The 13,887-nt window shown below is 38.4% G+C and overlaps 1 long non-coding RNA gene across 1 annotated transcript; it reads right to left on the reverse strand.

Moving 5' to 3' along the window:
- Positions 1–946: 946 nt before the first annotated feature.
- LOC109028553 (uncharacterized) lies at positions 947–12,712 on the reverse strand. The gene is made up of 4 exons (XR_002007563.2): positions 12,645–12,712; positions 10,013–10,124; positions 4,391–4,470; positions 947–1,124 (listed from the first exon to the last, which is right to left on the reverse strand). It is a non-coding gene; the product is annotated as an uncharacterized lncRNA (long non-coding RNA).
- Between the last annotated feature and the right edge of the window lie 1,175 nt (positions 12,713–13,887).

The following is a 13,887-nucleotide window of genomic DNA, read 5'->3' on the forward strand; positions in this document are numbered from 1 at the left end:
ACCTACCTACCTACCTACCTACTTACTTTTAGAAACAGGGTCCCACTGTTGCCCCTGCTGGAATGCAGTGGTGTTATCATGGCTAACTGCAGCCTCAACTTCCTGGGCTCAACTGATCCTCCCGCCTCAGCCTCCTAAGTGGCTAGGATTACAGGCATGCACCACCATGTTCAGCTAATCTTTTAAATTTTTAGTAGAGACAAGGTCTTGCTATGCTGCTTAGGCTAAGCTAGTCTCCTGGCCTCAAGGTATCCTCCCACCTCTGCTTCCCAAAGCACTGGGATTACAGCCGTGAGCCACTGCACCCAATCTCAATATGACTTTTAAAAACTAACATCCGAATCCCGGCCAAGCGCGGTGGCTCACGCCTGTAATCCCAGCACTTTGGGAGGCCGAGGCGGGCAGATCATGAGGTCTAGGAGTCTGAGACGATCCTGGCCAATATGGTGACACCCCATCTCTACTAAAAATACAAAAATTAGCCGGGTGTGGTGGCTTGTGTCTGTAGTCCCAGCTACTCGGGGGGCTGAGGCAGAAGAATCGCTTGAATCCAGGAGGCGGAGGTTGCAGTGAGCCGAGATCGTGCCACTGCACTCCAGCCTAGGTGGCAGAGCGAGACTGTCACTAACGCCCACCTCAATGAACTGCCGTATGGTTGCATTATTGACTCTTTATATGGGTGTTTCCCACACTCATTGTGGACACCTTTAAGATAGGGGTGGGGTTTTATTCTCTAAGTTGTCACAGAACCTAAACAGAGCCTAGCCAGTTCCTGGTATACAGTCCATACAAAATGGAGGTTTAATTGACGAATAAACTAATGAATTAGGGACGAGAGCTGTCAAGATGGTAAAAGAAAAATAGAAAAGCATAGGTTGAAGTTATATTTGTTAACTAACATGAAGAAATAAACAGTTCATAGTAGGGAAAAAATGGATGCCTCAAGGAGCGATTGAAGAGCTTTTTATGGGCAGTGAAGGAAACCAAGGGTCTGCATCTGTGATAGACATGCCTTCTCCAATTAACATAAAAAATTAAAGCAATGTTTGTAGGATGTGCATTTTCTCTTCATGTAAGAAGGCTTACTGTAAACGTTTATCGTCTCTTTGCCTGGTCCATGATTCCTGCAAAATAAGAAACAAACGGGAGAATGTCTCCTCCGAGACTAACAAGAAAAGTCTGACTCTATCCAATCGGTCTAAAGATACACCACCCACAGCAGCAGCTCTCATAGGACAGGGTTATACTAGCAGGGCTGTCATTGTGTGGGAGCAGGGCAGAGAACACTCACAACAGAACTGCAATACGCATCTAAATGGAATGCTGTGGGAATTTATCAGCAATTTCTCCAATTAGAGCTGGAGCCTTGGAGCTTAGCTCTGAATCCCCCCGCCGGGGAGCAGTATCAGTACTAGCTAAATGAATGATAGAGTTGTCCTAAACACTCCTGACATGCAGAGTTTAAGACATGTTCAGACTTTAACCCAAGGCAGCTGATTTGGAATAAGAAAACTGTTTGATTGTTACCACAAAGAGCGGCACACACTACTGTACCAGCTGCCCAGAGCAGACAGCAATGTTCCTGATTATTACCGACCTCAAGTTATTACAACTTGTGTATCGAACATAAAGTGATGCAATGATTAAACTAACATATATGATACCATTCCTATAGTTCTTAGCCTCTCTACTATGAACACATGAGGTATATATCCACATATATTCCCAGATGGTCTCCTGTAGTTCAATCTAAGAAATTCTAAGCTATATTAATCTTCCAAGGGAACTCTTTTAGACCATTTGGAATTGATATTCACTTCTGTATCTGCAAAAGCATATAGATTCATCAAATATTCATGATCATGAAAAGCTTCATACAGTATATGTGGGATTAGATATTGAAATAGTCAAATCCCAAGGGCTTATGGTATTAACATTTTCATTTAAGGGGAAATATGATATTAAACTTTAAGTAAATTAGAGCTTTGCCATGCTTCTTTTCAGAATGAGATAGCACTATCTTTCATCAAAAGGGCCTTATTCTGAGAGGATATTTATGGAAGAGAAAATATTTAAAATACTCTAGTATGCAGAATTTTCATTAGAAAGATTAAATTTAGGCCATGGGGAAAAGAGACTGAAAAATTTAACCACCTAAAAATCCAAAATAAGTGCACAGATAAAATAAGATAAAACAAAATGCAAAACATGAAACTGCCAAAAAACTCTACATGAAACAACAACAAAAAAAACACTATTAGTAAATAAAAAGAGGGATAACAAAATGTTTTTTAAAAATAAAACTCCTGTCGTAAAGACTAATGTCTAAAAAGCTCTAATGTATGACAAGCTCTAAAAATTTGGAAGAAGGAGGAACCCTATGCAACAATAAGCAAAGATCAGGATAAATAATTTTCCAGAAAAAGAGCCAACATTTGAAACACGTAAAAAATATGCTTAATCTTTTTTATAAGTTTAGCTAAACTTATCAAAACTAAATTATGATGAAAAACTAAAACTAATAGTTTAAAACTAACACTATAATTTTTTCATCTATCAATAATTTAAATGTTTGATAAAACAGAAAACTAGGGAGGGAGAGCATTGGGATAAATCACTAATTCATGCTGGGTTTAATAGGTATGCGATGGTTTGATTAGTGCAGCAAACCACAATGGCACATGTTTACCTATGTAACAAACCTGCACATCCTGTACACGTATCCCAGAACTTAAACAAACAAACACACAAACAAAAAAACAGAACACCAGTATAAAGAAGGAAAACATGCTTTTATTTCTGGTGGTATTACAAAATGTTAAGATCAGTAAAAGGATAACATTTTTCAAAATTATTAATGGATTTACTCTTTCACCCAGCAATACCACTGCTGGGAATTTATCATAAATGCATAATTTCAAATATACAAATTAACATTTGCACGAGGTTATCATGGAAGAATTGGGTGTACAAAATATTGTAAAGGAATTGTCTTTATATGACTACATAAACTATAGTCTTTCCACACACAGAAATATATGCAGTCATAGAGATAACTGAAGTTCTCCATATACCTACAGGGACAGATCTATAGGAGCTGCAAGGTGCCTAAGTCAAGATGGTAAGCTATCATTTATGTAAAACAGGTAGAAAATAAGAACACATGTTCATGTGTACTTATAACTGCAAAAAGAAAAGTGAAAATATGGACACAAAACTAACAAGGGAAATTTCTTATATGGCAAGAGGTACAATAGGATAGACAGATAAAGAATGAAAGCAGGAGTTTTGGCTGGGTGCGGTGGCTCACGCCTGTAATCCCAGCACTTTGGGAGGCTGAGGCGGGCAGATCACGAGGTCAGGAGATCGAGACCATCCTGGCTAACAAGGTGAAACCCCGTCTCTACTAAAAATACAAAAAAAAAAAAAAAAATTAGCTGGGCATGGTGGCAGTGCCCTGTAGTTCCAGCTACTCGGGAGGCTGAGGCAGGAGAATGGCGTGAACCCGGAAGGCAGAGCTTGCAGTGAGCCGAGACCGGGCCACTGCACTCCAGCCTGGGCGACAGAGCGAGACTCCATCTCAAAAACAAACAAACAAACAAACAAAGAATGAAAGCAGGAGTTTAAAAAACTCCCTTCTACACTTTGGGAGGCTGAGGCGGGCGGATTACCTGAGGTCGGGAGTTTGAGACCAGTCTGACCAACATGGAGAAACCCCGTCTCTACTAGAAATACAAAAGTAGCTGGGTGTGGTGGCACATGCCGGTAATCCCAGCTACTCGGGAGGCTGAGGCAGGAGAATCTCTTGAACCTGGGAGGCAGAGGTTGCAGTGAGCCGAGATTGTGCCATTGCACTCCAGCCTGGGCAACAAGAGCGAAACTCCATCTCAAAAACAAACAAACAAACAAACAAAAAACAAACAAAAGCAAACCCTTCTATATAGTTTTCTTTGGGTAACATATTTCATAAAAATGAAATATTACCTATTCAAAAACAAAATTAGGCTAGGCATGGTAGCTCACACCTGTAACCCCAGTGATTTGGGAAGCCAAGGTGGGAGGATTGTTTGAGGCTAGGAGTTCAAGTCCAGCTTGGGTAACATAACATTCATCTCTACTAAAAACAAACAAACAAAAAAACCCCACAAAAAACTACAACAACAACAAAAAAACTGGGCACGGTGGTGCATGCCTGTAGTCTCAGCTACTCAAGAGGCTGAGGAGGGAGGATCGCTTGAGGCCAGGAAGTAGAGGACACAGTGAGCCATGATCACGCCACTGCACTCCAGCCTGGGCACAGAGCAAGACCCTTTAAATAAATAAATAAATAAAATAAACTAAAAAAGCAACAGTCTAATGCACAATTCAAAGGAAAAACAAGAGCACCTACTTGATGTGGATTAGTTCTACAAGTCAGGTTTTCTCCAAATCAAACTTTTTCATTATAGTATTTGCCAGTGTATTTTCCTGCTGGATATCACATTATTCCATTTGGTAGAATGATAGATGAGAGAGAGAGAGAGAGAGAAAAGAGAATGAGAATACCAGATTGATTCTTCTTTTTAAATTTATAAATATCATGAGGCCAACAGGTATCATATTATTTTATAAATATTCCTTTTATTATTCCAAATTAAACCACATATACAGCACACATTATTTCTAGTGGGAAAATGTTATGAGTATCTTACTAATGTATCTTTGGCTGGTACGATAGTGGCTTTTCTACTTAGTACTTTAGAGAATTTAAAAAGTATTATCAGTAATGTGCATTAATTTTATAGTTAGAAAAAATCAATAACAGTTGTTGTCAACATTTTATTTCATTGCCAACCAACCTGATTCAAAGGAAAACCTTTAGTCTATGGCAAATGCAATTACCCTGAGTGTGTAAATGTCATGTGGAGTGAAATGTACTGACGAGCATATGAGCATCAGCTTTCTTATGGTGCAGAAGGTGGCACACTCTCCTAGCAACATCTAGAAGCTAAACCAGCCCTGCCAGCACCATTAAAATACTGGATTGTTTGTAAAATGAGAGAAATTTCCCAGAAACAAGGAATACTGTGGGCCCACCAGTCAAAGCTGAATTCTGAGTCCTCTATTGTACTCTTTGCTGATGATATAGGCTGCCCATTTCCTTAACAAGCTGGATTTGTTCATTGGAAAATTTAACAAATAATTTCAAGGTTATGTCACTGTTGGCAAGTGCAGTAATGCTGGTGAAAAAAGGAAGTTTTCAGAACAAGGCAGAGACTGAATCTTGTTTGGAACCACCAGCCTACAAAGCCTGCAGTAGGGCCATGTTGTTCAAATTCACAGGACTGTCTGATGCTCACAGATATGGAATGTCAACTGGCTTTTATAATGATATAAATTAAAAGAGATTAATTTGTTCAAATTCAGCTTCTATGAGTAAGGAAATAGCTTTGAAATATACATTTTATGTAATGTCTCTATCCTTTAAATATTTGCTTGCTAAAGGATTCATTGCTTTGCTTCCAGTCACAGCCAACTTTTGATTATTCAGCAGATGATCCTTTGCATGGATTTGAGTTGTTTTCTTTCTCTTGTCTACTTTTGTAATTTTATAGTTTATTAGTCCTTCCTCCATTAAATAGGCAAAGAAAGAGAAATTAAGGTAAGAGAAAACAATTGGTTATAGGCCAATTTTATGCAAATGTGCTGTTCCCTGCCCATGGATAATTACTACTGCTTTTCGGTCAAATTTTATGATGACTTCTATGGATTTTTTTTTTTTTTTTTTTTTGTAGACAAGAGAAAGCAGAAAGGTCTTGTGCAATGTCTTGAGCCATCTAATTCTGCCCTCCCTTTTGCCTGTGTTTTGCTTGGTGACCCTGGACAAACCATGTATTTCCCTGTCCCTTTATGTTTTAGAAGATAGTGACACTGCTGATATTTAAAAACACTTTCAGAGAATTGAGGAAAATAATTTAAAATGCCTATGAAATATACCCAAGAACACTTAAACACGAATTTAAGGACACATACAAGCAGATTCATTTCTTCCAAGGAATTTTAAACTCTGATCCTTGTGCACAACCACCAGCCTATTAGCAATGCAAGTAAACCACAGCTTGCTCCATTACCAAAAAAAATTCCATTTTTCTAAGGCTCTGTCAGGGCATATTATTCTGACAGATAAAATCACATTACAATCAACTCTAATTATGTACAAAATATGATTGTTTATGCTTTCGATTGTAACCAGGACTTGGGAATTATTTTTTAGAGACTTTTTCTGTTCATAGGGTATTCTGTAATTTGACCACTGCTGGCTTAATTATAATGGCATTTGCCAGAAACATTTAGACTAGAGTGACTTCCTATATCTACACCCTAAATGAATACATGACCTCCCTTGGCTAAGAGGAACCATCAAATGCATGATTTTGACAAAAGAAATAAATGTTTTCACTTTAACATTTAGTGTTAGCCAAGGGGAAAAAATATTAGTTGTCTTTTTCTAGTCTTGGCAAGAAACAGGGAAGGGAAACAAGTGCCTAAAAAAGATGGAAAAAAAATACCATCTTTGTTCGTGTGGGCTACATGTCCTCATGCAATAAGACATCCTGACATCATTAGTGAGGATCGGTGGCTGGCACAGGGGACAGGAGGGGGTTTCACCAGAAAACAAAAGATAAGAAGGAAAAGAAGAGGCTAATAAAAATCTAACAATCTGGTTTTTGTTTTTGCTTGGGTTTTTTTTACACTGAAGACTCAGATATCTATGGAGCAGTTTGAGGTAACTAAACAATAAATCCTGTCTCTTCACATTATGTCTGTTTCTGACTAACATCTCTTACTTCCTAGATGAGTAATTTTGTGAATATTTTAGAGAAAACTTAGCTGTGGAAATCTGGATAGGCTTCTTTTTTATTTTTATGTTTTTTTTTTTGAGATGGAGTCTTGCTCTGTCACCCAGGCTGGAGTGCAGTGGCGACATCTTGGCTCACTGCAACCTTGGCCTCCTGGGTTCAAGCGATTCCCCTGCCTCAGCTTCCTGAGTAGCTGGGAACACAGGCCCGCACAACCACACCTGGCTAATTTTTTTTTTTTTTTTTTTTTTTTTGGTATTTTTAGTAGAGACTGAGTTTCACCATGTTGGCCAGGCTGGTCTCAAACTCCTGACCTCAGGCGATCCACCCGCCTCGGCCTCCCAAAGTGCTGGGATTACAAACGTGAGCCACTGCACCCGGCCGCTGGATAGGCTTCTTAATGGACTACATCAGCTAAGAATCTATTTCAGAAATTGGCTGGCTTGGTAATTGAATAATAGCTTTCACTGGTGATCCATGAATGTATGGAACTCTTTATAGCTTCTGGAGGAGGAGTTTGGAGGAAAAAGGAAATCAAGCCTAGCAATACTAAAAAAAAAAGTTCTATTTATATAACTGCATAATCCTATTAAAGAAAATATTAAAATTTGAAACAATGTAAAACTTGGAAAAAATCTAAGGCAGCTAAGACACTGCTGCAAAATGGATGGGCTAGAGGATTATACAGAAAACCCTATTGAACATATACAGGCATACATCATTGATACAGGTTTGGTTCCAGACCATGTGAGAAAGTGAATGTCACAATATAGCAAGTCACACATATTCTTTCTTTTTCTGTGCATATAAAAGTTATGTTTATACCATACCATAGTCTATTAAGCTATTGAGTGTGCAATGCCATTGTATCTGTAAAAAGATGCATGTATCTTAATTTAAAAATACTTTATTGCTAAATAATGCCAGTGATCATCTAAGCCTTCACAAGTCATAATCTTTTTGCTTCTGGAGGGTCTTGCTCAGTGTTGATGGCTACTGACTTATCAGGGTGGCGGTTGCAGAAGGCAGGGGTGGCTGTGACAATTTCTTAAAATAAGACGACAATGAAATTTACCTCATCAATTGAGTCTTCCTTTCACAAAATATTTCTCTGGAGCATGTGATGCTCTTTGATTGCATTTAATCCATAGTAGAGCTTCTTTCAAATTTGGAGTCAGTTCTCCCAAACCCCACTGCTGCTTTGTCAATTGAGTTTATGTCATATTTTAAATCCTTTGTTGTCATTTCAACAGTGTTCAGAGCATCTTCACCAGGAGTAGTTTCGATCTCAAGAAAACATTTTCTTTGCTCATTGTGAAAAGCAGCTACTCATGCATTCAAGTTTTATGAGATGTCAGCAATTCAGTCACATCTTTAGGCTGCACCTCTACTCTAATTCTCTTGCTGTTTCTACCATATCTGCAATGACTTCCTCCACTGAAGTCTTGAACCCCTCTGAGTCATCTATGAAGGTTAGGATCAACTTTTCCAAACTCCTATCAATGTTGATATTTTGACCCCCCCCTCATGGATCACACATATTCTTAATGGCATCTAGAATGGTTGATCCTTTCCAGAATGTTCAATTTACCTCACCCAAATCAATCAGAGGATTGCAATCCATGGCAGTTATAGCCTTAAAAAACGTGTTTCTTAAATAACAAGACTTGAAAGTTGAAATGACTCTTCTATTCATGAGCTGCAGAATAGATGTCATGTTAGCAGGCATAAAAACAACATTAATCTCCTTATTCACCTCCATAAGAGCTCTTGGATGATCAGATCCATTGTCAATGAGCAGTAGTATTTTAAAAAGAATCCTATTTTTCTGAGCAGTAGGTCTCAACTGTGGGCTTAAACCGTTCAGTAAACCATGCTGTGAACAGACGTGCTGCCATTCAGGCTTTGTTCCACTTGAGGAGCACAGGCAGAGTTGATTTAGAAGAATTCTTAAAGGCTGTAGGATTTTTGGAATGGTAAATCAACACTGGCTTCAACTCAAAGTCACCTGCTGCATTAGCCCTTTACAAGAGAGTCAGCCTGTCTTTCAAATCCAGGCATTGACTTCTCCTTGTTATAAGAGTTATTTAAGTCCTAGATGGCATATTGTTCCAATAGAAGGTGATTTCGTCTACATTGAAAATATGTTTAGTGTAGCCACATTCACCAATGACCTTCGCTAGATCTTCTGGATAACTTGGTGCAGCTTCTCCATCAGCACTTGCTACTTCACCTCGCGCTATGCTATGGAGAAGGCTTCTTTCCTTGAATCTCAAGAACCAAACTCTTCTGGCACCCAGCTTTACTTCTGTAACTTCCACAACTTTCTCACCCTTTATACAACTGAAGAGAGTTAGAGCCTTGCTCTGGATTAGGGTTTGGCTTAAGGGAATGGTGTAGCTGGTTTGTTATTCATGTATCATTAAAATTGTCTTGTATTTATCAATAGCCATTAGAGTTTCTGAAGCCTCAGTATTTTCCTCTTTTTATACGATATACATTTTCTTGTATGTTTATATAATGTTATCATATATGTTTTATATAAATAACATATTTCAGAGGAATGCATATTAGATAACCTTAATTTTTTAAATATCTAGGGTCTGTGTCATGCATGACACAGACTTTCTCCATCAAACTTTCTCCATACCAGCAATGAGGCTGTTTTACTTTCTTATCATTCCTGTGTTGACTGGAGTAGCACATTCAATTCCCTTCAAGAATTGTTCCTTTGTGTTCACAACTTGACTAACTGGTGCAGGAGACTAGCTTTCCATCTTGTCTCAGCTTTCAACATGCGTTTTTCACCAAACTTAATCATTTCTAGCTTTTGATTGAAAGTGAGAGACGTGTTTCTCTTCCTTTCACTTGAACACTTAGAGGCCATTGTAGGGTTGTTAACCAGCCTAATTTTAATACTTTTGTGTCTTAGGGTATAAGGAGGCCTAAGAAAAAGGATGCTGAAAGGGAGAGAGGGTTAGTAGAGCAATCAGAACACACAGCATTTACCAATTAAGTTTGCCACCTTTCATGGGTGCAGTTCATGGAATCCAAAACAATCACGATAGTAACATCAAAGAACACTGAGCACAGATCACCGTAACAGATATAATGAGAAAATATTATGAAAGAATAAAATGTAATAAAAAAGCTTGAAACATTGTGAGACTTACCAAACTATGATATAGACACACAAAGTGAGCTCGTGCTTACTGGAAAATGGCCCCAAGAGATTTGATGGACACAGGATTGCTATAAACCTCCAATTTGTGAAAAACCTAATATCTGCAAAGCACAAAGCAGTGAAGTGTAATAAAACAATGTATACCTGTACTTTACTTCTGAATTATTATATACATTTCATATTTCTATGGCTATCTATATTTCATATTCAGAATGCTGTTAAACTGACACATGGTTTATACTTTAAGTAAAACTCACAACCTGAGTAAGATCTCTCTGGCCCCTCGTTTCCCAGGATATGAGGTATACTGACATTTATCTCTGGTAATATTAGCAGACGATGTACTAAGAATATAAAGTAGTATTTAAAGGACTATTTTATATGTTGACCCTCTTATAATGAATTACAAAGTAATATGAGCCCCTTTAAGTGGAAATTTTTCATTGTAGTGATTTCCATTCTCTGTTTCATTTATCTTTTCCTATTTTTCTGTCTTACTACTTGAGGATTGTATGTTCAGGCTAAGCAATGAACATATTTTAACCACACTGGAAGTTCTTCAAAATTACCCTTCAGTCAGTATCTAGAAAATAAGAGTCAACATGCATGACACAGACCCTAGATATTTTAAAAATTTAGGTTATCTAATATGCATTCCTGTGAAATATGTTATTTACATAAAACATATATGATAACATTATATAAACATATAAGAAAATGTATATCGTATAAAAAGAGGAAAACACTGAGGCTTCAGAAACTCTAATGGCCATTGATAAATACAAGACAATCTTAACGATACATGAATAAAGAAAGCTGAGCTCCTTGGGAAAAAAAGAATACATGGGTCTAGTATATGCTTACAGACATACATGTGTACCTCAGCCTCAGTGCAGCTTTTATACAGTCATGCACTACATAATATCATTTCAGTCAACAACTGGTTGTATATATGATGATGGTCCCATAAGATTTTAATTTTTTTTTTTCTTTTTGAGACGGAGTCTCGCTCTGTCGCCCAGGCTGGAGTGCAGGAGCCGGATCTCGGCTCACTGCAAGCTCCGCCTCCTGGATTCACGCCATTCTCCTGCCTCAGCCTCCCCAGTAGCTGGGACTACAGGTGCCCGCCACCACGCCCGGCTAATTTTTTTATATTTTTAGTACAGACAGGGTTTCACCGTGTTAGCCCGGATGGTCTCGATCTCCTGACCTCATGATCCGCCCACCTCGGCCTCCCAAAATGCTGGGATTACAGGCGTGAGCCACTGCGCCTGGCCAGATTTTAATATTTTTACTATACATTTCCTATGCTTAGATATACTTAGATACACAAATACTTGCCATTGCATTACAATTGCCCATACAGTAACAGGCCAGGTTTGTAGCTTAGGAGCAATAGGTTATATTGTATAGCCGAAGTGTGCAGGAGGTTAGACCAACTAGGCTTGTGTAAGTGCACTGTTTGATGTTCATGCAATGATAAAATTGCCTAACAGCACATTTCTCAGAACATATCCCCATCTTTAAATGACACATGACTGTACATAAATATACATACATGCGGACAAAAACAAAAGGATATCATTTCAGGATGAAAACTTGGGGAAAGGGCACATTACACACAACCAGGAGATCACTCATTAAACAAGTTGCTGCACAGAGACTTTAAGAGGTTAAATCCAAGAACATGAGGAAGATTCTTTTTAGTGAAGGGAGGCTAAGCAAATGAAACCTGTGGGCATTAACTTTGAACTCTTTATACCAAACATTTCAAAAATTTGAACTGACTGGACAAATTCATATGTCACATCAACTGTACAAGGAGCCTCATCAAAGCTGCTACTTTGTATGCAATAAATGATGAGTGAAGGAGGAGGTAAAGAGAGTTACTTTTAAAATTAATGTTAAAGATGCTGGCAATAGTTTCCACATTCATTCATAGACCTTACAGCTAGGCTTACTGCTCCACAGATACTTGAAATAAGATCTTTATAAGAAAAGTGAGGATCTGTGACTGCTTGAGTTTTGGTTTTCTATCCATATGGTATGTATTCCTGTCCTTCCCATCACCCTGCACTGAGGCCTGAGTCACAGACACACGGCACTATGTGGCTGCAGTAGCTGCAGCCAAATCACTCACCTGTTTGAGCTCAATTTTCTCACACTGAAATGAGAACATTAAATAGATGCTTTCAAGGAGTTTTTAAAATGCAGAATGCATTTAATCTATACCATGGAGTAAACTGGGGCATAACAAAGAACAACTGTAAAACTGAGACAAATTTTTGATGAATATGCAAAAGCTATAAATATGAATGAGTGCTATTATAAAAATAATACTAATACTACAAATAAGTAGTATTAAGTGGCCAAACCTAAGTGGTTCTAACCTTATGCTATAGATTATTCCAAGGTTTATACTAGCACATATCAATGCTCATAAAAATCCCATGAGGTTGACAAACAAATGAGACACAGAGATGCTACGTCACTTTCAGAGAGTCACATATATTGTACATGGCAGAGTTGAGAGTCAAACCTGGGCAGTCAGACTGCAGAATATATGCATGAACCCCGGGTTCTCCTGCCCTACCCGGTAGTTAGCACAAGCAATTCCATACCTGTTCCAAGCTTTGTCCTTCTGGGATGAATTGAGCCATGTTTCTGGTACACTTGCTTTCCTACGTTGCCTCTAGTTACGTCAGAATCTCCTTCCCAAACTCAATTCTGCCAGATTCTAATTACCCTTCAGGACTCTATTCTAGTTCAACCCCTCCCTCAAACCTTTGTCCATGCAGCCACAAGACATAGCAGTTAGAGTTGGTGCTTTTTTCTGAAGTCAGACATATGTGGTTCTCTTCCATCTCTACGTCTTTGCAATGAGAAGCAGAACAGTAATTACTACTCGGTTTGTTGTTAGGATTTTATCCAAATACACCTTAGTGCAGTGCCAAGTGCGGAAACAGCACTCAAAGCACATTGGCTATCTTTTCTGATTCTACCCATTCAGAATAAACTCTTCCATCTTTGTAGGGTTACAGAATTACTAGTATGCAAAAGCAAGTCCTATGGCTTGTAAACTAGTTATTCTTTTTTTTTTTTGACAAACTTCCTTGAAGAACTGGACTCTGAAGAAGGAAAGCATAAAACATATCCTTGGTGTATGCTCGCAGTCTGATTGAGGAGACAAACATTAAACGGTGACCATAGGACAATGTTTTACACGCTATGAGAGACATAAGAACAAAAGTCTGGCAGCAGAAAAGTCATTTATTGAGATGGAAGAAACAGCATACTGAAGCTCGTCATACCTGAATCACATTCTGCACTTGTCCATTTCTAACCGATGGTGGAAAATTAAAATTTCATGGAGGCCTCAGCTTCTTCATCAATAGAAGTATTTTTTTTGTATATTCAAGATAAAAATTAGATTTGGAGTACAATAGGCAAGCATTCATGGTAGCTAAGATAATCACCTGCCTGGTGTCAGGACTGATACCTGATGGAGGCTTTTGTCCTCCAACAATACCCAGCCCATGGTAGACCCTCATTACATGAGTGCATGCATGCACTTTTGTGTCAATTTACCTGACCCATGTCTGTCCTTCTCCTTATCAATGTTTATAGCCTCCTATGATAAAGAGGAATTGTTTTGTTCTCTGTCTGGCATCACAGATGGAATTTCTCCTTGTTGGAAACCATGGCTTTCTATTTGTATTATATCTAGGTAAGTCATCCCAGGTGAGGGAAAGTGGGGATGCTAAAGGAGTTTTAAAAGTCCTATCATTCATTTCTCCCATTGTAAGAAGCCTTCAACATGAGTACTGGAAAATCCATGAATGACCCATAATAAGGAGGTAACGT

The sequence above is a fragment of the Gorilla gorilla genome, chromosome 8 (assembly GCF_029281585.2).
Source record: "Gorilla gorilla gorilla isolate KB3781 chromosome 8, NHGRI_mGorGor1-v2.1_pri, whole genome shotgun sequence".
NCBI lineage: Eukaryota > Metazoa > Chordata > Mammalia > Primates > Hominidae > Gorilla > Gorilla gorilla.